Source organism: Balaenoptera physalus (genome assembly GCF_965194825.1).
Source record: "Balaenoptera physalus genome assembly, chromosome: 1".
Classification (NCBI taxonomy): Eukaryota; Metazoa; Chordata; class Mammalia; order Artiodactyla; family Balaenopteridae; genus Balaenoptera; species Balaenoptera physalus.
Window position 1 is genome coordinate 172592400 of NC_138882.1, and position 24931 is coordinate 172617330.

The window sequence follows — 24931 nt, forward strand, 5'->3', positions numbered from 1 at the left end:
TGGTTCTCACCGCACCGAGCCTCTGGGTACTCAGCTTGCCTGGGCCCGTGCTGGTCACACGTGGATGAACCCCTGTGTCCCCACCCCGGGTGCACTCCTCAAGGGCAGGGCCCCCCAGGTTCCACTCAGTACCCCCAGAGCTGACACAGACCTGGTGCTTTGAGAGCATCTGTCCAGCTCGTAATGAGCCCCTGCTCAGCCCTCTTCACCTACAAGGCATTTCCCAGAAGCCACAGTTGTGCTGTTTGACCTGCCTCTGATGAGAGCAGGCGAGACCAGAGCAGACAAGCCGAAAGCCAATCCAAGATGGACCAGGCGGATTCTCTAACGGAGGGAATCTAGTTGCATCTGGGCTGTTCTCTCAAATGGAGATGTCTGTGCTCAGGAGCTGAGGGGGCCATCTTCTGTCTCCATGCAACAGCAAGAAGAGGGTGCAGCCCATTCCCTGGGCCTCTCTCCTTCCGAGGCCGGGCTGCCTCCTCATCCTTGGGTTCTAGGAGATGTCCCAGTGTCACTATCATACCCCCCCTTGTCTGCTTAAACCAGTGTGAGCTGATCCTACTACACGCCACCAGAATCCCGCAGATCCAGGCACACCCTGAATGTGCCAGGCGGTGCTCAGCCATTTGACCTCATTATGTCACTTAGCCTTCTTTTTATATCTGCCAGGTGGGAATCTCCAGCCTCCCATTTTGCAGGAAACTGACACGGAGAGAGCTCAGACCCCTAGTCTAGAGTCACCAGAGCATAGTCTGATTTTCCCACAGCCCTGGGTGCATCTCCTCCCACCAGACCTTATTTGATACAAACGGCTTGGGAGCCAGGGGTCCAGATGGACTTACTGGGGCCACTCCTTCCAGATCCCACCAACTCAGGCCCCGGGAGAGTGCTCGCCAGGGAGCTGGGAGCTCAGTGAGTCCGCAGGACAGCCCTGCAGTCACCAGTTCTGGAGCTGGGAGACGGGCGAGGTGAAGGGGTCCTCTATCCATCACTCTCTGAACAGGACAGGGCTCTTGCAGTCAGCTCTCTGCTCTGAGTCATTTGACTGGTCCGGGGTAATTGAAATCTCACAGCCGTCTATTACTCTCAGGCCACAGATGATTGCCGGGCGGCTGCAGCCCCTGCCCAGAGCAGGGACCTAACTGACCTTCCATTTTGGTCTTGCAGCTGGACCAGTGGGTTATTTTCAGGGCCAGGGCACCTAAGACCTGACACCCCTTCCCTATTGGTTCTCCAGGCACTGAGGGTAATTGGTCACCTACTGCTGCCCTCAGGGGAGGGTGACCTCAGTGCTTGGAGAGAGAGCTGTTTATAATGAGGGGCACAGGGGGCAGGGGCTCCCTGCAGCCTGTCCTGCTGACATCGTTAGACTGGGCAGGATCAATCTCCACCTGTCCAAAGGCTGCCTTCAAAGTCAAGGGCAGAAGCAACAGAGGACCTTGGAGACTATCATCCCCAGCCCCTTCATTAAACCGCTGAGGGAACGATGTTCCAGGGAGGGTAGGGACCAGCCCAGGGTCACATGCTGAGGCTATGACCCAGACAGTGTGTTATGAAGTGGATAGAGATTCCATAGAAACTACAGGCCAGACAAGACACAGCACCATGGGATTCAAGGTTAATCAGGCAGACAAGGTCTGCATCCCTGGGGAAATTCACAGTGTAAGATGGGAGAGAAGCTGCTAATTCTTTGTGAACCATGGAGTGTGTACCACAGGGGCTGAAGGTCTCGGAGTCAGGGAGGACTTCCCAGGAGAGAGAGGGAGAGACAGGGACAGAGAGAGAGGAGGCTGAGCAGGAGAGGTGAGCTAGGCTGTGCCGGCATCTGCGCACACCAGGCGAGGGTGTTCCCAGCAGACGGGGTGGGCACGTGCAGGGTGAGCGCAGCAGAGAGACTGGAGCTTGGCGAGGAGGGACAGAGGGCACAGGCAGGGCACAGAGGGCCGTGGGAGGAGCCTGCCTCACTCAGACTCCAGCTCCACACCTCTTCTGGGCGTGGCTATTTCCACAGGTGGACCCTTCCTACACCAAAGAAAGCAGGCACAGGTTAGACACTCAGGCTGCCAAGGCAGCTTTTGAGCAGTGGTTTGCCATTTGCCACTTGCCAAGCTCTCTTCACCCCTATTCTTTTTTTTTTATATTAATTAATTTATTTATTTATTTTTGGCTGTGTTGGGTCTTCGTTTCTGCGCGAGGGCTTTCTCTAGTTGCGGCGAGCGGGGGCCACTCTTCATCGCAGTGCGCGGGCCTCTCACTATCGCGGCCTGTCTTGTTGCGGAGCACAGGCTCCAGACGCGCAGGCTCAGTAATTGTGCCTCACGGGCCTAGTTGCTCCGCGGCATGTGGGATCTTCCCGGACCAGGGCTCGAACCCGTGTCCCCTGCATTGGCAGGCAGATTCTCAACCACTGCGCCACCAGGGAAGCCCTCACCCCTATTCTTTCATTTGGTCCTGAGCACTGTCCACACTGTGCAGATGAGGAAACCGAGGCTCAGTTCAGGGGCCAGTCTAAGGCCTCCTAACTAGTGAGGGGAGAAAACAGAATTGAGTCTAAGCCTGTCTAATTCCCCAATTACATTCCCCCCATCCTTCGCCAGACGGCCAGGCAGGATTTTAAGTAGGGTGAACTAGGTAGGGTTTCTCCCAGGACATGAGTTTCAATCTGATTTTGGAAACCAAAAAGGAACAGGAATCAGATGGCAGGGAAGGTGGGGGACAGGAGAGTCCAGGTGTAGAACCTGGGGTGGGGAAGGTTCTACAGGTGCAGTCAGCTCATCAATGAGAGCAACGGTAGCTGCACTTACTTGAGCACCTACTACGTGCCGAGACTTTGCAAGCACCTGAGATGTGTCATTTCATTTACCCCATAGGTGGCCCGTGACGTGGACACTATGACAGCTGATCAATGGGGGAGCTGGGACCAGACCAGGGCTGTCTGAACAGAACCCGAGGGCACATTGCCACACCCTAAATGGAGCTGCTTCTGCCAAAATGTCTCCCTGGCTGTGTGACCCCTGACAAGTTGCTTACCTTCTCTGTGCCTCTGTTTCTTCATCTGTAAAACAGAGATGATAATACCTATGAAAGGTGAAGAAAACATTTTTGTTTATCAGAATTCTTTCTAGGAAGAGTACAAAAGAGTCTGAAAAGAGAAATCTGTGTGATGACAAAAACCAATACCCCCAGGGTATGGGGCCAGCTGGTGCCAAAACTTTCTAGAAGGAGAGGGTAAAAGCAGTCTGCAGGAAATAGGGAGGCCTGCTTCTTCCGTAGAAGGGGGTGCAGGGCAAGGGGAGAACAGCCAAGGAGGCAGTGAGTCTGTGCCTCTCCCCTCTCCCTGCAAATCTGCAATAAAGCTAATAAATTCAGAAATGCTTAGTGTGGGTGGATATTTTAGAAACCAGTGATGGAGCTGAGCTTTGCACTTGAAATAACCCAAAATGAAAGAGACCCAGCCAGGCAGACAGAAGAGCCCAACTGCAGGAGGAGGGGTCCTGGGGCTCAGGACCACCCATGGCCATAGGCTGCCCAGGACTCAAGCCAGTTACACTCAGTTCTCCCAGGGTCAAGGTCACCCTAGCTGGCACCTGGTTTCCCTGACCTTGATAGTCATATCCACCTTTTTGTCGTCTCCCTAACCGCCCTAAAGTCATGCTCTGCTTCATCAAATGTCGAGCCTCCCCTGGATTCCATCCTCTGCTGCCCAGCATCTCCATTCTCACACTTTCCATGCTGTCATCAAGTTTGCAAAGCAAGCTCTCACCTCCCGTGTGAAAAGCGAAGCATGGCAAGGCAAACATAGCAAAGAAGAAACAAGAAGCCCTCCCTTAACCCCAGCCCCTCCTCCTCCACCAGCTCTTTGCTGGCCCCTGCTTCCTCCCCTCCACCCCGAGCAGGTGGACAGCAGGGCGCTTTTCACCTCCTTCCCCAGCGCTCTTCACCTCCTGCCCTGGCACCTTTCACGCCTCACCTACTACTGCTTTCTGACTTGTCAGGGTCACCCATAACCTTCATGTTGCCGTGTCTTGTGACCACTTCTCTGCTGGAGGTGTAGGACATGAAGAGCCATGCCCCCTCCTTCTGGAAGTGCTCTGACTCCCTCATACCACCTGCTTCCCTCCCAGCTGCTTGGCTCCTCTGTCTCAGTCTCCTGTGCCGAACCCTCCCATCCTAACCCTCAGGGCTCAGGCCGGGCTTTCCCTGGTTGGGAGACATGCTCTTTCTTGCGGAAAGCTCATCAATTGCGGTGGATGTTTTTAACAGCTTCATTGAGATGTAACTGACATATGATAAACTAAACATATTAACAGTGACATATTTAAAGACATAATTAAAGGGATATTTTGATAAGGTTTGACATACGTATACATTCATGAAACTCACTGCAATCAAAATAATGAAAATATCCATCATTCTCCCAATTTTCCTCCAGGTCCTTAGTCATCTCCCCTGAAAGCCCCTTCTCTTCCCACAGGCAATCACTAATTTGCTTTCTGTCGCTAGAGATTAGTTTATATTTTCTAGAATACATCAATGAAATCAAACAGGATGCACTCTTTTTTGTCTGGTTTCTTTCACTTAGCACAATTCTTTTTATTTTATTTTGTTTTACTTGATTTTATTTTACTTGATTTGCAATATTGTGTTAGTTTCAGGTGTACAGCAAAGTGAATTGGTTATATATATATATTTTTTTTTTCATACTATTTTCCAATACAGGTTACTATAAGATATTGAATATAGTTCCCTAGATTTCTTTATTTATGTGTGTGTATCAAGAGTTTATTCATTTTTATAATGGAGTACTATTCTATTGCATGGATATACAATTTGTCCACTTTTCTGTTGATGGACACTTGGGTTGTTTCCACTTTTGAGATATCACAAATAAAACTGCTGAGAACATTCATGTACAGGTCTTTGTATAGACATATGTTCTCACTTCTCTTGGGTAAATACCTAGGAGGGGAATATTTGGGTCTTATGCTATATGTGTTTTACTTTTTAACAAACTGCCTAACTTTTTCCCAAAGTGACTATAACATTTTACATTCCCACCTGCAGTGTATGAGTGTTCCAATTCCTCCACATCCTCACCAACACTTGGTAAGGTCAATTTTTTTTTTTTACTTTTAGGTAAGCAGTGTTGGGATCGATCTCACCATGGTTTTAATTTGCATTTCTCTAATCGCTAATGATATTGAGCATTTTTTTAATGTGCTTACTTGCTGCCTGTATATGTTCTTTGGTGAAGTGTCTATTCAAATCTTTTGTCCATGTTTTTAATTGGACAAAATGTTTTGATAAATTTTTAATTTATTTCCTTATAATTGAGAGTTACCAGAGTTCTTTAAATATTCTGCATACAACTCCTTTATCATATTTGCAAATATTTTCTCCCAGTCTGTGGCTTGTCTTTTCATTCTCTTAACAGCAGTTTTTGAAGAGGAGAAGTTTTAAATTTTTATGAAATTCAATTTATCAATCTGTTCTTTTATGGATTTGGGGTTTTGGTGCCCAATCTAAGAAATCTTTGCCTAATCCCAGATTACAAAGATTTTCTCCTATGGTTTCCTCTAAAAGAGTAGAGTTTTAGGTTTTAAATTTAGGTTTGTAATTCATCTGAAGTTAAATTTTGTATATGGATCAAATTTCAAAAATTTGCCTATAGACTTCCAATTATTCCAGTACCATTTGTTGAAAATACTGTCTTTTCTCTAGTGAATTGCCTTTCCACCTTTGTCAAAAGTCAGGTGTAAATATACGTGAGAATTTGCTTCTAGACTCTATTCTGTTCCATTGACCTATTTGTCCATCTTGATGTCAATACCACACTGTCTTTATTATCATAACTTTATAAGTCTTGAAATCAGGTAGTGTTAGTCCTCCATCTTTTTCCTTTTTCTTATAAACTTGCTTTGCCTATTCTAGGTATTCTGAATTTCCATATGAATTTGAGTATCTGATGGCAAACTTTTTCAAAAAAGGATTCTGTTGATTGGGATTGCAATGAATCTAAGGACCAACATGGGGACTTCCCTGGTGGCGCAGTGCTTAGGAATCTGCCTGCCAATGCAGGGGACACGGGTTTCGGCCCTGATCTGGGAAGATCCCACATGTCACAGAGCAACTAAGCCCATGCGCCACAACTACTGAGCCTGTGCTCTAGAGCCTGCAAGCCACAACTACTGAGCCCACATGCTGCAACTACTGAAGCCCATGAGCCTAGAGTCCATGCTCCGCAACAAGAGAAGTCACCGTAATGAGAAGCCCATGCACCACAACAAAAAGTAGCCACAACTAGAGAAAGCCTACGCACAGCAACAAAGACCCAAAGCAGCCAAAAATAAATAATAATTTTAAAAATAAATAAAGTAAAAGGCTAAGTTGCGAAGGTTTCATTAAATAAAAAAGAAGGGCTAAAAAAAAAAAGACCAACATGAAGAGAATTAACATCTTAATATTGAGTCTTCTGAGCCATGAACATAGTGTATCTCTATATTTCTTTAGTCTTCTTTAATTTCTCTCAACAGTGTTTTATAGTTTTTAGGATACATATCTTCTGCCAGATTTATTTCTAAGTACTTTTTATTTTTGATGCTGTTATGAATGGTATTGTTTTATTAATTTCAATTTTGACTGTTCATTACTAGTATACAAAAATACAATTGATTTTTGTACATCCTGCAAATTTACTAAACATACTATTTCTAGTAGCTTTTAAATGGATTCCATAAGATTTTCTATGTAGATGATCGTGTCACCTGTAAGAAAAGGCAATTTTACTTCTTTGTTATCAATCTGGGTGCGTTTTATTTATTTTTCTTGTATTATTGCACTAGTTGGAACTTCCAGTGCAATGTTGAATACAAGCAATGAAGAGTGGACATCCCTGTCTTGTGTCTTCATCTTAGTGGGAAAGCATTCAGTCTTTTCCCATAATGTATGATGGTAGATCTAGGATGGTCATAGACACACTTCATCAGGCTGAGAAAGTTCTCTTCTATTCCTAGTTTGCTGAGACTTTTCATCAGAAATCTATTTTGGATTTTGTCAAATGCCTTTTTGCATCTGTAGACTTAGTCATATGGTCTTTCCTTTTTAATTTGTTAACATAATGGATTTCTTTGATTGGTTTTTGAATGCTAAACCAATCTTGTATTTGTGGGATAACCCCCACTGAGACATGATGTATTAACTTTTTCATATGCCATTGGATTTTATTTGCTAAAATAATGTTTAGAATTTTTACATGTATGTTCTTAAGGGCTATTGGTCTGCAGTTTTCCATTCTTGTAACAACTTTGCCAGGTTTTGGTATCAGGATGATGCTGGCTTCATAAAATGAGATGGGGGGTATTATTTCTATAGAAGTCATATTATTTCTTAAATGTTTGGTAGAATTTACCAGGGACGCTATCTGGTCCTAGAGTTTTCTTTATGGGAAGGTTTGTAACTACAAATTAGATTTATTGAAGAGATATAGGAATATTCAAGTTACCACTATTTTCTTGGGTGAGCTTTGGTAGTTTGAGTCTTTCAAGGAATTTGAAAGACTTTCATCTAAATTGTCAAATACATTGTCATAATGTTGTCATGAATATTCCCTTACTATCCTTTTAATATCTGTAGAATATATAGTGATGTTACCTCTCTCATCATTAGTATTAGTAATTTGTGTTTTCTCTCTTTTTTTAACTGATCACTCTGGGTATATATTTATTATTTTATTGATCTTAAGGCAGCAGCTTTCAGTTTCATGGTTTTCTCTTTTTTTGATTTCAGTTCACTTATATCAGCTCTCATCTTTCTTATTTCCTTTTTTCTGCTTACTTTGGGTTTAATTTTCTATTCTATTTCTAGTTTCTTAAGATGGGAACTGACGTCATTGCTTTGAGACCTCTTTTCTTTTCTAATATAGGCATTTAGTGCTATGCATTGCCCCCTAAGTACTGCTTTAGTCACATTCCATAAATTTTGATATGTTATGTTTTCTTTTTCATTTAGGTGAAAAATACCTTCTTGGGGCCCTTTCAGTTTCCATGGTCCCTGACTGACTCACTGTGGTCCATGGGTGGAGCTGAGTGTAAATGGCCAGGAGACTGTGACCCATCACTTACTTTTCTAGTGAGTGCATCTGGAGACCTCAGTTTTACCACTGATCACATGAATGATTCCTGATGGCCCTTCCAGCTTCACTGTCCTCTGATTAGACTCAATTTAAACCACTCATTTCCTGAGTGAAAAACCAGATTCCCCCCTCACCCAAGAGCTAGGTACATCACATGTGGTTAGGGGCAAGATGGGCCTAGAACCCCTGCTCCTGGCGCCCAGTGGAGAGCCCTTTAGCACCCAAATTACAGCTTACCCAATACAGTCATTGATTAGTTCCCTCATGGCAGGCACAGTGCTCAGCTCCTCATGCATATTATCTCATTTAATCTTTATAACAGCGCTGTGGAGTAGGTGCAGTTCTCGTTGCCATCACAGAGATGTTTAAATCAAGGCTCAGATGTTTAAATCAAGTCTCTTGCTCCAGGTTCCACCTGGAGAAGTGGAAAAGTGTGGGCTCAAATCTGGGTCTGTCTGACCCAAGGTCAGCCCCCCTCAGCCCTAGGCAGTTCATCTCTCCTTCCACTTCACCCGATTCAGGGTGTGGGCACAGCCTTGGGGATTTAGGAGCACAGGAGCAGAAGAGAAAGACCAGGAGGAAAGGGGGCAAGGCTGGCTGGAGGGGGGAGAGAGCAGGAGGGAGATGCTCTCTAATTATGAAGAAGTCTTTTGACCTTTTCATGTTCGTTCAGCTAAGTAAAAGGGGTTGAACTTTGCTGCACTGCTTTAAGTATAAATGCAGATTAATGAGGAAAATCTGCTTTGCTAAGCTTAGAAAGCATGGAGATCAAATTGAGCATGGTATTAAGTCTGTTAATGCCAACTCTCAGAGCCAGAGCCAGAACCACAGCTCGAGTCCCATGTGTGCTCCCAGCCATGTCCTCAGATCCTGCTAAGAGCAGAGGCCTTGCTATGTTAAAGGTGAACCCCAGGGAAGGGGTTGGGGAACTCAAACAGGAATCTTTGTAGCCCACCCTCCTTTCTCTGTCTTAAGACCAGACAACTCATGACCTTGTAAGTCTCAGCAAAGCTTATGATAGAGGTTTCCAGGGGCTGATCCTGTTGGATCCTCTGGGCCCCTCAAAGACATTGCGGAGCAGAACTCAGGCATCTAGTATAAGGACAGGTGAGGGCAACTGGGATGCAAAAAGGCAGAGTGGGGAGAAGGAGAAGGTGACTTCCTATTGAAATCCCACCAGCTTGGAAAACTTGGCCAAGGTGTCTCCTGTCTCTGAGCCTCAGTTTCCACACCTGTATAATGGGGCTCACCTCTCCTGCTATGAAGAGTGATGGTGAGGATTAAGTGACATAATTCATATAAAGGCCTTGGCATCTGGTTCATCTCCTCAATTATTCAATAAATATTTATGGATGGGCCCCGGGGAAATATCAGGCAGGAAGCAGACATGGACTGCCACTGACCATAGACTCAATAACATCCATGAAGGCGGCTAAAGCCAGGGAAATCCACCTAGGAGCTGGTGGGTCAGTGGCCCGAAAACTGGGTGAGCAGGGTGTGAGCCTGACTCTGCCCCTGACCTGCTATGCAACTTCAGGCAGTCACTCAACCTCTCTGAGCTTCATATTTCTTACCTGTGTAAAGGGTGAGAGTCACAGCCTGGGAGGGCTGGGTGTCTGAAGGTGTGCTCAGCCTGGATGATGTTGTGTCCATCAGAGCCCATGGTGCTAGAAGCTTCAGTACCATGGATCTATCAGTGCAGTTGGGAGCTGTCAGAGGGCAGGAGCAGTGATGAGAATTCTGCCTAGCATGGAACCCCAGATCACCCCCTCCACTGGAGGTCCCCCTTCAGGGAAGGGGCTGGACTCCGTAAGAGAGAAAACCTGATGCTTGCTCTGCTCAGGCAGGCTTACAGAACTGCGAAGACCGCCTGGATTCAAATCTGGGCTGTGTGACTTTCGGCAGGTCACTTTCCCTCTCTGAGCCTTAGTTTCCTCATCTGTGACATGGGAATAGTTACACCTCACAGGGCTGATGAAGTGTGTGAAAACTCAGACTCTGGTCCACTCAAGGTCTTGATTATGCATTTGTGTCCTTCCTGAGAGGGCCAGAAGTTTCTCTATCCTTTAAGACCCCATCCTCAGGGACCCAGGACAGCTTGGGGTTACAGAGACCTTCTCAGGGACCTTTCCGATGTCACCTGGCTCTCTCAGTGTGAAGAAACCTTCTCTTGACAACCTCTGTTATCACCCCCTGTTGATAATTCTCACATCCCTCCCACCCCAAGAGACTCTGCCTGCCACCAGGCCCTCAAACAAGGTTCACGTGGACGCCTGCTCTGAGCTCCAGATGCTTTGCTGGTTTGTCAGTGATGGGTCCAGCAGCCCTGCAAGGTGGGCCTGTCCCCCCTCTTACAGATGGGTAACTGGGGCCCAGAGAAGAGTCTAGAGCCAGGGTTGGGGCCACTCCTGTCTGGGCTCAGAGACTGCACTGTCCCTGCATCCACCATCATCCCACCCAATGCCACTGGGCTCTGTCCCCACGTGAATCACTGGTGTCATTGAGCACTGGCTCCGGGTACCCCTGGAAGTGCGCTCCGTGCACTAAATCCTTCAGTCCTCACCCTCTGGGGTGGGGCCATCAGGATCTAAAGATGAAGTTTCACCTGCACTGATCACCAGGTGCCACATCGGCCACCTCACTCTGACATCTGCGTTCCTAACCCTGAGCTTCAGTGACGTACCTGCTGTGTCCTCTGTTGGGGCAGCCTCCACCCGCCTTACACCAGTGTACTTTTCCATTGGGAAAAATATACTCTCAGTTCAAGACCAAATCAAGTGCCACCTGTTCTGGGAATCCTTCCCTGATCTCCCCTCCAGGAGCCTCCATTCGGGGAGGAGTCCCTCATGAAAGCATCAATCTTCTTCATCCTTGGGATGTGTCCATGTGTCCTTTCCCCCTCTAGACAGTGGTCCCCAGAGTGTGGCCCATGGTAGCATCAATCAGCCCTGATGAAGGATCTGGCTATTTAATAGAAACTGCACTGCGCTGGGGGATGCTGATTAGATACTTCTCACCCCAACAGTCTCTGGAATCCTTTGGCTGAATCCCTTGACTCTGTGAAGGCGGGGCGTAATCCCCAAGCTGCCTCAAAGTCAGGTGGGGTGGGGACCACTCATCTGCCAAGATCCCTCCTAATGAAAAATGTGTGAATATTCCTTCTGCAAAGACACTTCAATGCCCTGATCCCCCCGCCGCTCTCTGTGCCCACTCCTTGCTTTATTTTCTTCACAGCCCTTCATCACCAGACAATATATGTTCATATGTCTATTTGCTTATTTACTTTTCCCTGCACTAGAATGTCAGGTAAGAAGAGAACTGGACCTATCCTATCCACCATGGATACCCTTGGCTAGAAGAGTACCTGCACACAGTAGGTGCTCAAACGTGCTTGTTGAGTGAAGGAACGGATAATGAACGGACAGTTAATGCCGGGGGTCTGGAGTCAAGCAGATCTGGGTTCAAGCCTCGGCTCTTCGAAGCTCGCACTTGTCCCTGCACAGGTGGCGTCTCCTCTGTGAGCCTTTGTTTTCTCATCTCTATCGTGCAGCCATCAATAAAAGCTCCTGACTCTTGACATGTGGCTGCACTAGCTTGAGACGAGTCTTCCAGAGAACTGAGCACAGGCCCTGGTACTGAGGGAGCTCTCAGCAAACACTGTTTTCTCTACAGCTCCACACAAGTTGCCCTCATAGGCTTCGAGCTGGGGGCTCAGGGCAGGTGGCTCACTTTGGAGCCTCCGTTTCCTTATATGTCACATGGAGATCATAACACCTGTCCTGGAAGGTTGCTGTGAAGGTTCAGGAGGTGACGATGATGATAGCTAAACTGACGAACAGCTTCCCATGTGCTTTACCCTGGCTTTATACAAATTAGTGTGTTTCACCTTTATTTCAACCCTAGGGGGCAGGTGCTAATATTATCTCCATTTCACACTTGAGAAGCTGAGGCACATGGCAGGGAAGTAACTGGCCCCGGGTCACCAGAGGATAAGTCGTACAGGGAAGGAGATGCGGAAGGGCCACAGTGGATGCTCAGCCTACACCAGCCCCACTCAGTGCTTGGAGGCCCCAGGGGCAGGGCCAGGGACTCTGCAGGAAATGGACACTTAGTAAGCACTTGAGTGACAGGAAGTGGACAGAAAACAGAGAACAAGAGAGGCCAGACCCTGTCCTATGAAGCACATATGGGGGGAGACAGAGGGGGCTATACCAGAAGCACTAGCTAGAATGGGTTCACTGACAGGTAACCACACTCACGCTATCATGCAAATGTCCCTGGGGTTACTGGTCTTCTGGAGTAACTTGTTCCACAGTCACTGACACAAGGGCATCACAAAGCAGAGAGGTCTACGCACGCCTTTAGCTCCTGATTTAGTTAGCAAAGAGCTTTGTCCAAGTTAACGTCTTGCTGGGTGGGAAGCTGGGCAGCTGCAGAGCCCACAGTGCCAAGTGTCCAGGTGACCCTCCCAGGGGGAAGGAAGGCCAGGCTCGCCTGCAGGGAAAGGAGAGAGCAGAGGACAGTGAGAAGGTGGGGGCAGCAGAGGGTGGGAGTGGTGCTGAGGAGGCAAGGCCAGGAAGACACTGATCTTACTCTGTGAGCCAATCAGGACAGGCTGTGTGTGAGACAAGGGACAGAGACAGAGAATGCTTCCCTGACCTCCCAGACGACACACACGCATGCACCCGTGCACACACTTGCACACACATGCACGTGCACACGTGCACACACACGGACACGTGCATGCACGCATACACTCACACACTCATATGCACACGCACAGACACAAACACAGCACGCTTCTTCATGGAACGCGTCACCCCTCCATTCCACGTTTGTTGGTGTGACTATTAGATCATCGTGTACCCCCCACTAGACTGTGCACAGCTTTGGGAAAGCAGGGATGGCTGGGGTGGGGGAAAGCTCACCATTGCCTTTCCCCCGGCACATAAGCAGTTGCTCACTAATCAGGCATTTGTTCACTGAACGAGTGAAAGAGAAAGGGAGCAAACCAAGTGGCAGGAGGCAAGGAGGGGGCTTGGTTTGGGAGGTTAGCACAGCGCTGACGGCACGTGAAGGAATGGGCTGTGCAGAGGCATGTGGCTGGGGAATTTCTGAGAGACTTCTGGGAGAAGCCCTTCACCTCATTCTTCAAGATCAAAGACTCTACTTGACACTTAAGCATCTTGTTTGTTCTATTTGGTAAACAAAAATCAGCAAGGGATTTGGGACCTGGAACTCAGAGAGTGAGGGCTGGGAAGAGCCATCTCCACACTGATAGATGAACTCACTGGCTCCAGTTTTTTCAATGGCTCTCGTCACGATCACCCCTGGGCTTAGATGAGGAGTCTCCGCACTCAGCAGGGTCTCCAGTGAGCCTAACAGCAACGGGCATTTATTGAGCACTTACTGTATGCCCAGGCCTGAATCCAGCACCCCACATATACTAATCTGTTTAACCTTCACATTGGCTCTTTCAGGGAAGCCCTCTCCTTGTTTCAGGTGGGAGCCTAAGCCACACAGAGATGTGGCCACTTGTCCAGAGCCTCATAGCTGCTGAGTGGAGGCTGGTGAAGCCTGGGCTCCAGAGTGACTCCAGCCTGGCTTATACACCTTCCTGTCTGAGTGACACAGGGTGTCTCTTCAAGCCTGAGATCGCTCATCTGGACAGTGAAGGCATTCAGCAGGTGCTCGATAAACGGTCCCTTTCTATGCACAGGCCTCATGGTGACCCATGAAGATGACTGAGAGCAGCCCAAGCCAGAGGGAACCTGAGTATAGCACTGGAAGGGGCTTAGATCGTTGACTCCAAAAGTCCCATTCTACAGATGAGGAAACTGAGGCCTCAGGAGGGAAATGAGTGGTTCAGATTGCTGGGGTTGAGGTCACACCTTCCCATTCATGGGCCAGTGTTCCTTCCTCACCCACAGCTGTGGTTCAAACATTGCTTCTAAGTTTTAAAATAATAATAATCAAAATAAAGGGACGAGCAAGGAAGTCGCTCCCAACTCACCTGTGGGGTGAGGGCTGGTTCTCACCTGCTTGTTCTAAGAGCAAGGAGAGGAGCAGGGCTCTTCTCTAAGAGGATAAAGGCTGAGGGCAGGGCCTGTGGGTGGCCTTTCTAGAGCAGAGCCATGGGCGTGGCGCCCCGCTCAGCGCCCTTCAGTAGCTCTTCACCGCCAAGCACGTGCCTCCTCTGGGACTTCGTGGCCCTTCCCAGCAGCATCTCCTGGCACACCCACCCCTGAAGATCACACCCTTCTCTGAACCTGCTTCACTCTCCCTCAGGGTTAGGTCAATTCACTGAAAATGCATTTCTAGAGCCCAACCTCTCGGATGGCCAATTGTACAAAAACTTATCCACAGAAGGACTAACAGACCAAATAATAATTTACCAAAAACTGTTAGACCAACACTTTGGTGACTGTATCCATGCTGTGTGTCCGTTCATCTTCTCAACAGCTATTTACTGAGCACCTATTGTGTGCCGGGGCAGTGTCGCACACGGTCAGGAGTGAAGGTGCTGAAATCTAGGGGTGAGGAAATTTCGTTTATCTGCCAAGGCGCGGACGGTGGCAAGAGGCAGCAAAAACAGCCAAGGGAGGGAAGGAAGATGGTTCTGGGGCTGTTAGTCAATCTCCTGTGACCTGGGCTGGCCTGGCGGAGCTGCCTGCTGCTCCACTGCCCCTCCCCCCAAGCACCCTCTGCCTCTGCCCACCAGACGCAGACTCAGGACTCTCACCCAACGCAGAAAGGGAAGGGTGGTGGGAAGGGTGGTGGGGAGGGTGGTGGGGTGGGGGAGGGTGGTGGGGAGGGTGGTGGGGTGGGGGAGGGTGGCTGGGAGGTTGGTGGGGTGGGGGAGGGTGGTGGGGAGGGTGGTGGGGTGGGGGAGGGTGGTGGGGAGGCTGGAGGGGTGGAGGAAGCGTGGTGGGGAGGGTGGTGGGGTGGGAGAGGGTGGTGGGGAGGCTGGAGGGGGGGGAAGCGTGGTGGGGAGGGCGGTGGGGAGGGTGGTGAGGTGAGGAGGGCGACGGGGAGGGTGGTGGGGAGGGTGGGGGGGAGGGTGGTTTGGTGGGGGAAGGGTGGTGGGGAGGCTGGAGGGGTGGGGAAAGCACAGTGGGGAGGGTGGTGGGGTGGGGGAAGCATGGTGGGGAGGGTGGTGGGGTGGGGGAGGGTGGTGGGGAGAGTGGTGAGGTGGGGGAGGGCGGTGGGGAGGGTGGTGGGGTGGGGAAGAGCTGTGGGGAGGGTGGTGAGGTGGGGGAGGGCAGTGGGGAGGGTGGGGAGGTGGGGAAGGGTGGTGGGGCGGGTGGGGGGGAGGGTGGTGGGGAGGGGGAGGGTGGTGGGGAGGGTGGTGGGGTGGGGGAGGGTGGTGGGGAGGGTGGTGGGGTGGGGGAGGGTGGTGGGGAGGGTGGTGGGGTGGGGAAATGTGGTGGGGAATGTGGGGGAAGATGGTGGGGAGGGTGGGCTGTGGGCAGATGGAGCCTGGACCGCTTAGGAGGCATTTGTTCATCACGGTTCCCTAGCTGAAGGTCACAGAGATGGAGGAAGTTTCTTCCTGGAACAGCACGGGGAGGAGGCAGAGGAGAGGGGACTTGGCGATGACTGAGATGGGGGTGGAGAGGGTGGTGGGTCTAGGTGACCAGATCTGCAGCCCATCCTGGAGAAACACAGGAGGGGCACGTAGAGACCTGCTGCTCTCAGTCTGCTCAGCTCCTCGAATGGCCGCTCTGCTTCTCACTGGTCTCCGCGTGGCTCTCCCGCAGGGCCGGCTAGCATACAGGTGCTTATAACTGTCAGCAGTGCTCTGACGTGGGATCCACCAGAAAGCCTCCGAGGTCCTCCTCCCGACCCTCCCGGGAGCCTCGGGCGTCCCCAGGCTGCTGCGATGTCCACAGTTCCAGACTGAGATGCAGATCAGGCCTCATCTCCAGCCTCCTACTGGGGTCAGGTCACAAGTGGACTAAGGCCCTTGCTTCCCTCCCTCCCCAGAGGAAGGAAACTCTCCCCAGGCCCACTGCCAGGCAGTTTCCCAAGAGTTTTCTGGAAGCAGGGTCCTCTGGGAGGGGTGGGAGCACAGGCCTGATTCCAAGGAATGTTCTGGGTACTCGGATGCCAAGACCCCGCTCTGTCCTCCACCCCCTGACAGCAGTCTGTGTCAGGCCTCCATCTTCTGCCCTGAGCTTTGAGGTGGGGGCCTTTTCTGGGGCTGCATTATACTCCAGATGTGTGCTTCCTTTTCCTGGATGTTGTCCAAAGGGGAAGCAGAGGTGGCAGGTCCTAAACTCAAGAGGCAGGGGAGGGAGTGAGGCCCGGGGAAAGATACGGTCACTGACTGCTGGTATTTTAGCCCTATATTCCTCTGGCTTTCATATCATTTCCTCCAAATCTTTTTATCATACTTCGATAACCATTTGAAAAGCTACTGGGGAGATGCAACCCTGGGAAAACAGCAACAGCTGACATTTACAGCGCTCCAAACTGAGCACATCACACTCATTACCTTGTTCCAGGCTCACTACAACCCTGCCACGTAGGGGCTATCTCTGTCCCCAGGGTAAGGAAGACGAAACTGAGATACGAAGAGGTTAAGTCATCGGCCCAAGGTCACACTGCACTGCTCATAAGTCGTAGACCAACCTCTCCATACCCCACAATTCCCTCCCCACAGCTGCTGAAAAGGCCCTTCCTTATTACGTAAGAGGCCGAGAGGGCAAGCAACTCCTCCACGGCCACACAGGGCATTAGTGTTTGAGCCTGCCTGGGGTTCCTCTACCTGCAGGCCACTCTGGTCACCTTCTCCTTGGGTACCATGAGGGAGGTGACCCAGAGGATGGAGGAGGCCGGACACAGGGAGACTCAGGCAACTCTGGAGGGTGCCATGAAGATGGGCAGTGCCCACAGCAGCCAGCAAGCTGCCCAGGGACCCCGGGCTCCCTCCTTCCTCCCACCCACATGCTGCAGAGAAATACAGGCTTGAAGTAAACAGATTAGTGGTGGTTTTGTGCTAGCACCTTATTAATTAAATGTCCTAAATACATTGAAACCTGAGCATTTAATTTAGATTTATAGGGATAATTTAAATTTATAAGACCAGCTATTATGCATTAAGTACAGAAAATGCCAATTGATTTTCACAGGTGATATTTATTGAAGTGTTAAAAAAGAAAACTATGTAAAATTTAATTACCCTGGTGGTGAGCTAAACGCTGGCAGGGAGTTTAAGGTGATGGTGGGGGGAAGTGTGCCTTACTTCAGGAGCTGTTCTCTTATTTTCTGGGTGGCAATTTCATCCTCCCCTTGTTAGTCATTGAAATAGAAGTAGGCATCACACCGTGAATAAGATACCCACATCATGTGTCACGATGCAAGATGCTGCCCCAGCCGCTTCTACACCAGCTTCAGGGCTGATGGGTAGGGTGGAGTGAAGTGGTGCAGTGGAAGCCAGGGTGGGAGTCTGGAGCCCTGGGTTCTCATCCCAGCAGGCATGGCCTTCCCTGTGACCTTGGGGCGCTCACCTCAACTCTGTGTACTCGCCTCCGTAGCTCAGAACCAGGAGGGGCATGGCTGGTGGTCTGGATGCCCCTGCCGGCTCTGATGTTTGATGAACTTAAAGATTTGGTCCCCCATCTGGATGGGGCATTGGACGTCACGTCCTAATACCTTGATCTGTCTCTGTCTCTCTCCTCATACACCCCGCAGTCTTGGGAGCTCCACTTTCATGATTCTGAAGGGACCACATCTGCAAGGTGGCAGGTGGGCACAGTGATGGGCCAGCTTCCCTCCAGGTAGAGTCAGGCCAAGCCACAGGGCGCTGTGCTGAAGAAGTGAGGAAGGTGGCCCCATGTAATACAGGTGCCATGGCCTCTGAAGGCAGGACCAGGGTTAGTCTTGCAGAAACCACACCAGGTGTTTTAAACTGAGGGATTTAATGAAAGGAACAAGTTACAAGAGTGTTGGACGGGCTGAAGGAACCAAATGGAAGTAGAGATAACCCAGAGGTTAGTTCCTGCACGGGTTTCTAGAGCTGGGGCAACACAGGGAGGGGTAATGTAGCCAGAGCCCTGGACCACTTGCTGTGATGCTGGTGGAGATGCTGCCACTGGGGCCACCCTTGACCTCTACTGCCAGACCCACCAAGGTCCACTAGAGCCCACGCCCACCCACTGCTTTTGCTGAGAGGCCCATGATTGCTGCTGGGACCACCAAGGGCCACTTCCATGCAATGAATGCTCCTTGGTGAGCATCTGTGTGGGTCCTAATATTCTCACACTATATGCTGTTCTGAGAGATCCATCTACACACGTCTTCCCCAAACCTCCCTGTCACCAATCCTTCCATCTGGTTCTCTCCAGACCCTGATCATTTGGCCAAACTGTTAGCCATTGCCTGTGAATTGGGTAGATCTTTGCCTCTGGCCGTTTCCCCATTTCAGCTCAGTGGACAGAGGTGTGCTGCTTGAAGACCTGTCCCCTGGGAGGGCTCCTCTTTGCTTCCTGTCTTCAGGGTCATCAGCACCGCTGAGGAAGGCCACCAGTTAGCTGGTGCACTGGAGTGAACTGTTCCATCTCCACCAAAAAAAAAAAATGTCCACCGGGAACCTCAGAATGTGACCTTATTTGGAAAAGGAATCTTTGCAGATGTAATTAAGGTAAGGATCTTAAGATGAGATCATCCTGGATTAGGGTGGGCCTGAAATCCAATGATGAATGTCCTTATAAGAGACAGAAAGGGAGACACAGGGACACAGGGTACAGAAGGCCATGTGGAGGTGGAGGCAACTGGGAGAGGCCTGGAAGGTTCTCCCCCGGAGAGAGCACGGCTACCAAGCGTCTGGTAATTTGTTACAACAGCCATAGGAAGCGAATATGGCTGGCAATGGAGAATGTTGTACGAGGTCAGTGGTGTGGATTGAGAGGAGGCGGTCATACAGCTGGAGAGGATGCTGTGAGACTCTTGTCACCTGCTCATGTGATTGACCTGTCTCCAGGGTGGGCTTGAGCCCCAGTTACACACGCCACTTTCGCCGGATGCTGGACAGGTGCTGAGGCCGACTCTACACCCCCGTGCTCAGGCAACACCCAGGGCAAGATGGGCCACCAGGTTTCACGGTCACTTGGTGGCCCAGCACTCAGCATTCATTCCATCTCTACCAGGGCCCAGTGAAAAGCCAAGAGCTATTTTCAGATGTGTGACGGTTACCGGTAGAAGAAGACATGGCTTTGTACTGAATACACAGACAGCTGTGCTGTGAGCGTCCTAGTGGGGCGCACTGCTAAGCACCCCTACTTGCAGAGTTGAGGACCACTGGGCGGCCTGGGTCCTGAGGCCCAGGTGTCAGGGCAGCTGGCCCTGGAGACTGGAATGGCTGCAGGACCTTTTCTAGCTCTGAGCCCCGCTCGGCTTGGCCAGTTATTCAGAAAGTGTGTCCGGGCAGCACACAGGCAGGTCATGTAGGTGGCTTCCAAAGTTCAGAGAGTGCCCCCCACCCCGGGGTTGTATCTCATCCTTCGATTGTGCCTCTCATTCCTAATCAGTGCCTTTACCTTCAAGTAAGAGACAGCGAGCTTGTGAGTTCAATTTCCGTTGCAAATCTACAACCCGCAGGAGTAAATTTTAGATCTGATTTTCATTTGCATCTGACTTACGGCTGTAAAGCATGAAAGCTTCCTTAGGACAATCACAGAAGATCACTGGTTTTCTGGCCACGCTTTGCACGGAGAGTTGAAACGCCATGTTTGTCGTTTTCTTTCTGCAAAGTCTCCAGTCCTGTCCTGAGTGGCCATTACACACCTCATTCCTTATAACTGTCGTCATTACCACCTCAGAGGCCAGCACAGCAGCCCCTGGTCTGACAAAGGCCACTATTATGTGGGCACTTCATCCCTGGCAACCACGGGGGATGATTGCAGGGACTGACCGCCCCACCTGCCGTGAAGTACCAAGGGCCTGCTCTGCCCCGGCAGTGAGGTCCTCCTTCACGGTGCTCAAGCCTCATCCAGGCAGACAGCCCAGCCCCAAACCCATCAGTGAGGGCTTGTCTCCTGCTGTCACTGCTGATAGCAAATGCTGCATCATTCAGGGCTCATTTAAGAAAAAAAAAAAAAAAAAGACAGAAATTCCACTAGGAATTGCAAACAGAGGGGATTTAACGCAGGGAGCTGATTATAAAGTGTTGAAAGGGCTGAAAGAGTGAAAAAGGAAGACGAGGGTATCTAGGGCTAGAGGAAAGAAAGGGAGGGGGAGGTCCTTCCGAGCTGGGGACCGCATTTCTTGCTGGCTCTGGGGGCCTTGCTGCTGCCACTGACCCCACAGATGCCAGAGCCACCCAAGCCCTCTGCAGCTACCACTGGCCACCGTTGCTGCTGCCAGTGTCATCAAAGAGCGGAGGAGCTGGCAACCCCCGTGCAGCCAGAATCTCTTCCAGAAGCAGGGACGGGATGCAAACAGCTTCTCCCCTTCCTACTTTTCCATCCTCCGCTAGCCACTTCCAATGTCCAAGGCTAACCAGAGGCAAGGGGCTCTGGGAAACAGTGTTAGGCGGGCTCCAGCATCACACAATGGTGTTAATGAAGCAGAGAGCACACAGCGTATGGATAAGCGACAAAATGACCCATACGGTGGGGTTCAGACCTTGGACTTTGGTGCTGGTCAAGTTTCAGACTCAGCTCTGTGCCCTTGAGCACGTCATTTAAGTAAAATGGGGATAATGACGTCCACCCCACAAAGTCATTGTATGAGTCTTTGTATGCAGATGTCCAGGTGAGGGCCTGGCACAGAGATGCCCTCCCTCCACGGGGCTTGATATTATCAGGGTCAGCCTCACCCCTAACTTACTCTTTGACCTTGAGCAAGTGCCTGGGCCTCCCTGGGCTCCATTTTCTCTTCTGTTAAGTGAATGGGGTTAGACTACAGGCTCACTCCAGCCCCATGAGCCTTATGACTGTGAATCACTCCTTAAACGAGATGGACGGGCTGCGACCGGCAGGAGGGACGGAGGGAAGGGGTGACTTGGGGAGGCTTTGGCTGCGTCGGAATGTTCTGTGTAGTGCACTTCCCTGGAGAATATGTTCACACATCAAATGGCTCACACTTCAGCTGCCTTAATGCTCCCTGTATCTCCCTGCTGATGTTGCCCCCGGCAACGCTGACCTGGTCTCTATTCTCTTCGATGCGCCTCCTCTCAGCACTGCTTAGTCGACAAGAAATTGCCAGGAGCAAAGTTTTTCTGCACCCTGTGGTCCGGAAGGAAAGGGAGCCTCCAATTAAATCCTTCATGAAGATTAGATTCGTAAGCTCTGGGGCCTGAATGTCTGAGCTTTGAGGATCTTCCTGTTTGGACAGGAATTAGGAGTCTAAACCTGTTGGAACTCAGGTTCAGGAGTGCTGGAGATGTTGCAGGAGCCAGGGTCCTTGGGAAGCTCTGTAGCTTTGTTGTTAAGAGCATTTATAATCCCAAAGGGTTCGGGGTCCCGCTCTGCCATCTGCTAATTTACGCCAGTTACTTAAGATCTCTGCGACTCAGTTTCTTCATTTATAGAAGGGAAATAGAAATATCTTCTGTAACTGGCAGATGCACTGTTTGGGCCCAGGCAGCATCTCTTTCCACCTTTCATTTTCAGCACCCATCAATCCCACCACCTTCCTTCAGGAAACTAAGCCTCTGTACTCCCCAGACCCTGGTTTTCTGGTAGAGTTATCAATCAGTGACCCTATCCCACGCCCCCTCCTCAGAGACAGATACAAGCCTAGACTGAACCAATCATAGCACTCCATTCCCCTAGGAAACAGTGATTGGTCCAAAGAAACACATGACCAAAATCAGCCCTATCAGAATCCTCGACCAGGACTTTATATATGGCTATCCCTCTGGAGTCACTAGTTGGGGCTGCCATTGGTTATAACTCCGCTTCACCCTCCCACCTCCCACCTCATGAATAAGTCCATAGCAAAGAGAAAGACGCTCCCACACAGTCAGAAGAAAAATAGAGGTGTTGAGATAGAGAGAATGAGAGATGCGATTGGAGCCGCTGGATTCAGCTATGTCTGAAGCTGTTCCCCACTATCTGTCCCAGTCGTACAAACTACTGAAGTCCCTCTTTGGTTAAAACAGCCTGATCCTTTTGGTTGAAAGTGTTGAAGACCCAATTCAAGCTGGGAAGTTAGTAGCTCAATCAATGCTGGCTTTTACTTCAGCCCAAGTCACTGCATGTCTTACCCTGGTGACTATCACCCTGATCTCAGATGCCTGGGGAGTGTCTGTCTCCTTCCTGAGAGCTCCTTGGGGCAGGTACAGGGTGTGATGTGTCCAGCACTTACTCAGGAAACGTGCTCGGGAAACGTCAGATGAATGGAGCTGTGCGTGAGTGCGTGAGCACGAGAACACTGACCCAGGACTTCCTCCTCCTTTGTGTCCATCATCCTGCTCAGGCCCCTCCTCCTTGATGCCGCCTTAAACACCCTTGTAACCACAGTTACTTGAGCGTTTCTGTCCCCCTCCAACGTCCTCCTCTGGACTGGGAGCTCTGCATTTATTCATATGTCATATTTATTTATTCATATGACATAACACAGATATTTATTGAGCACTTCTTATTAAGCATCTAGAGGTACTGTTCTAGGCTCTAGGAATACAAAAATGAGCAAGACAGACGCAATTCTACCCTCCTATCATTTACGTTCTAGTGGGGGCAACTGATGAAAAATGAAGAGATGTGCTCCATAATGCCAGGTTCCAAAAGGCATCCTGCATGGGAGGAGAAGGGAGGTGGCAGGTCAGGGAGGAGTTGCGGAGTGAGGAATCCCTATCTTTGTCATCACCTGCTCCCCACCATGACTGCCTGCTCCTGTACAAGCCTGGGGCTGAGTAATGTTGGGAGGATGAGTGAAGTATAGGCAGGTAGGTCAGTTGTTCTCTGAGGCTTGGCCGTGGGAAGCAGAGCCCTAAGGGAAGTGGAGGTGAGGACAGAGGAACTGGAGAGACCTCAGAATCCCCACTCCTAGAGCTGTGACCCAGTTGGGGCAGGGCCCCCGGTACTGAGTGAGGAAGCAGGAAGCCAGTCTGTATTGCAGGCAGAGCCCAGGAAATATCCCAGCTGACAGCCAGAGTTGGCTCAGAATCCCTGAGGGCACCTTTCTCAGGAACTAGCCTGGTCCCTGCCCCTGGGGGCTCAAGAGCTACAGGCAGAGAGTCCAATCCAGGAGGGAGCAGGAAGAAATACCCCAAACTTTCTCTCCTCCCACCCCTCATCTGCTGGCGGTGCTTCCCATTGGCTGAACCCAACAGAAGCCAGCCAGGGCAAGAGGCCCTGATATGGTACACACAGGTCATCCTCACTGGTTCAGAGCTGGACAGAGGGGGCTGAAGGATAACTGGGGTGTGGAGAAAAACCAGCTGCAGAGGGTTAGAAGAATATTCCCCCCAAAGCTAACGGTGGAAGCTCTTTAGAGTCTTTTTCTTTTGATATCAGTGGAATTTTTCACAAAGTTTGTGAATCATTTGTGTTATTAAGCTATTTTAAAGGGAAATCAGATGACTTCATGCTCAAGGACAGAAATAAGGTGACCTTGACATCATGAAACCCCTCCCCCCCCTCCAAAACTGGGTCTCAAGGTCATACTTGAGGCTTAGCAGGTGCAAACAGGCTGCAGTGAAAGAGCAGGGTCCAGGAGCCTAGAGATCTGAGTTCAGGTTCTGCCTCAGCTCCTACCTGCAGTGTGAACTCAGGTAAGTCCCTCCCGCTCTAGGCTTCAGTTTCCCCAGTCTGCTCCAGTGATCACTAGTGGGCTTCCCAGCTCCCATGGGCCAGGAGCCCTCTGAGAAGGAAGAAGTCATCAACACCTGGAGCCTGGGGTTTTTCGATTATGGAAGATGGATGACTCTGAACCAATTTATACAGAGGAAAATAATCCAGAAAAATGTCTCTTGGAAAACACCTGGGAGCATTTCCAAGATGAAGAAAATGCAATGATGAGCCCTTATAATTAACGTCTGCTGAGATGGGAGTGAAAATCCAGGGCCAGGTGTTTGCACAGCAGTTTGGGAGGTGGAGGAAAGGCTCTGGGAACAGGGACAAGGAGCCTGGCAGCTGGAAGTGGGGAAGAGAGACGGGCCGGGTGGCTGGGTCACAATACCAGATGTGTCTCTACTTCAGAGCGTGACCTTGAACAAGCCCCTTTGCCTCTCAGGGACACAGTTTCCTCAGCTATAAAAGGAAGGCATTGAACACAAAATCTCTGTGGCCCCAGGCAGCTCTGTTTCCACATCAATCGGGGATTCTGTCAGGAGGTGAAAGGTTGGAGAACAGAAGTTTTCAGGGTCTTCAGGGCTGGGGGCACATTCCTTGTGAAGTTAGGAGCACAGGTCCACAGGCTGAATTAAAGTCTGGCCCTACTCCTTCCTGGCTCTGTAACTCCTGACAAGCTCCTTCCCTTCTCTGTGCCTTGGTTTACTTCCCTCGCGAAAGGCAGTCATAGCAGTGATGTTTTAGGGTTGAAATCTACCATCTTCCTATTTGTTTTCTATTTGTTCTTTCTTTGAGTATCTGCTCCCTTTTCTTTGCCTTTCGGATTGATTATCATTTATGATTCTACTCTGGCTTCTGTGTTGGCTTGTTAGCTGTTTAACTCTTTGTTTTGTTATTTTAGTGATTGCTTTAGTGTTTACTGTATAGATCTCGAACCTAACACAGTCTACCTACATGACATATAGTTTAAGAACCTTACCTATATTTCACTAGTTTAAGAACTTTACAGAAGTAAGGCTCTTCTCCTACGGTTGTGCTAGTATTATCATGCATTTTACTT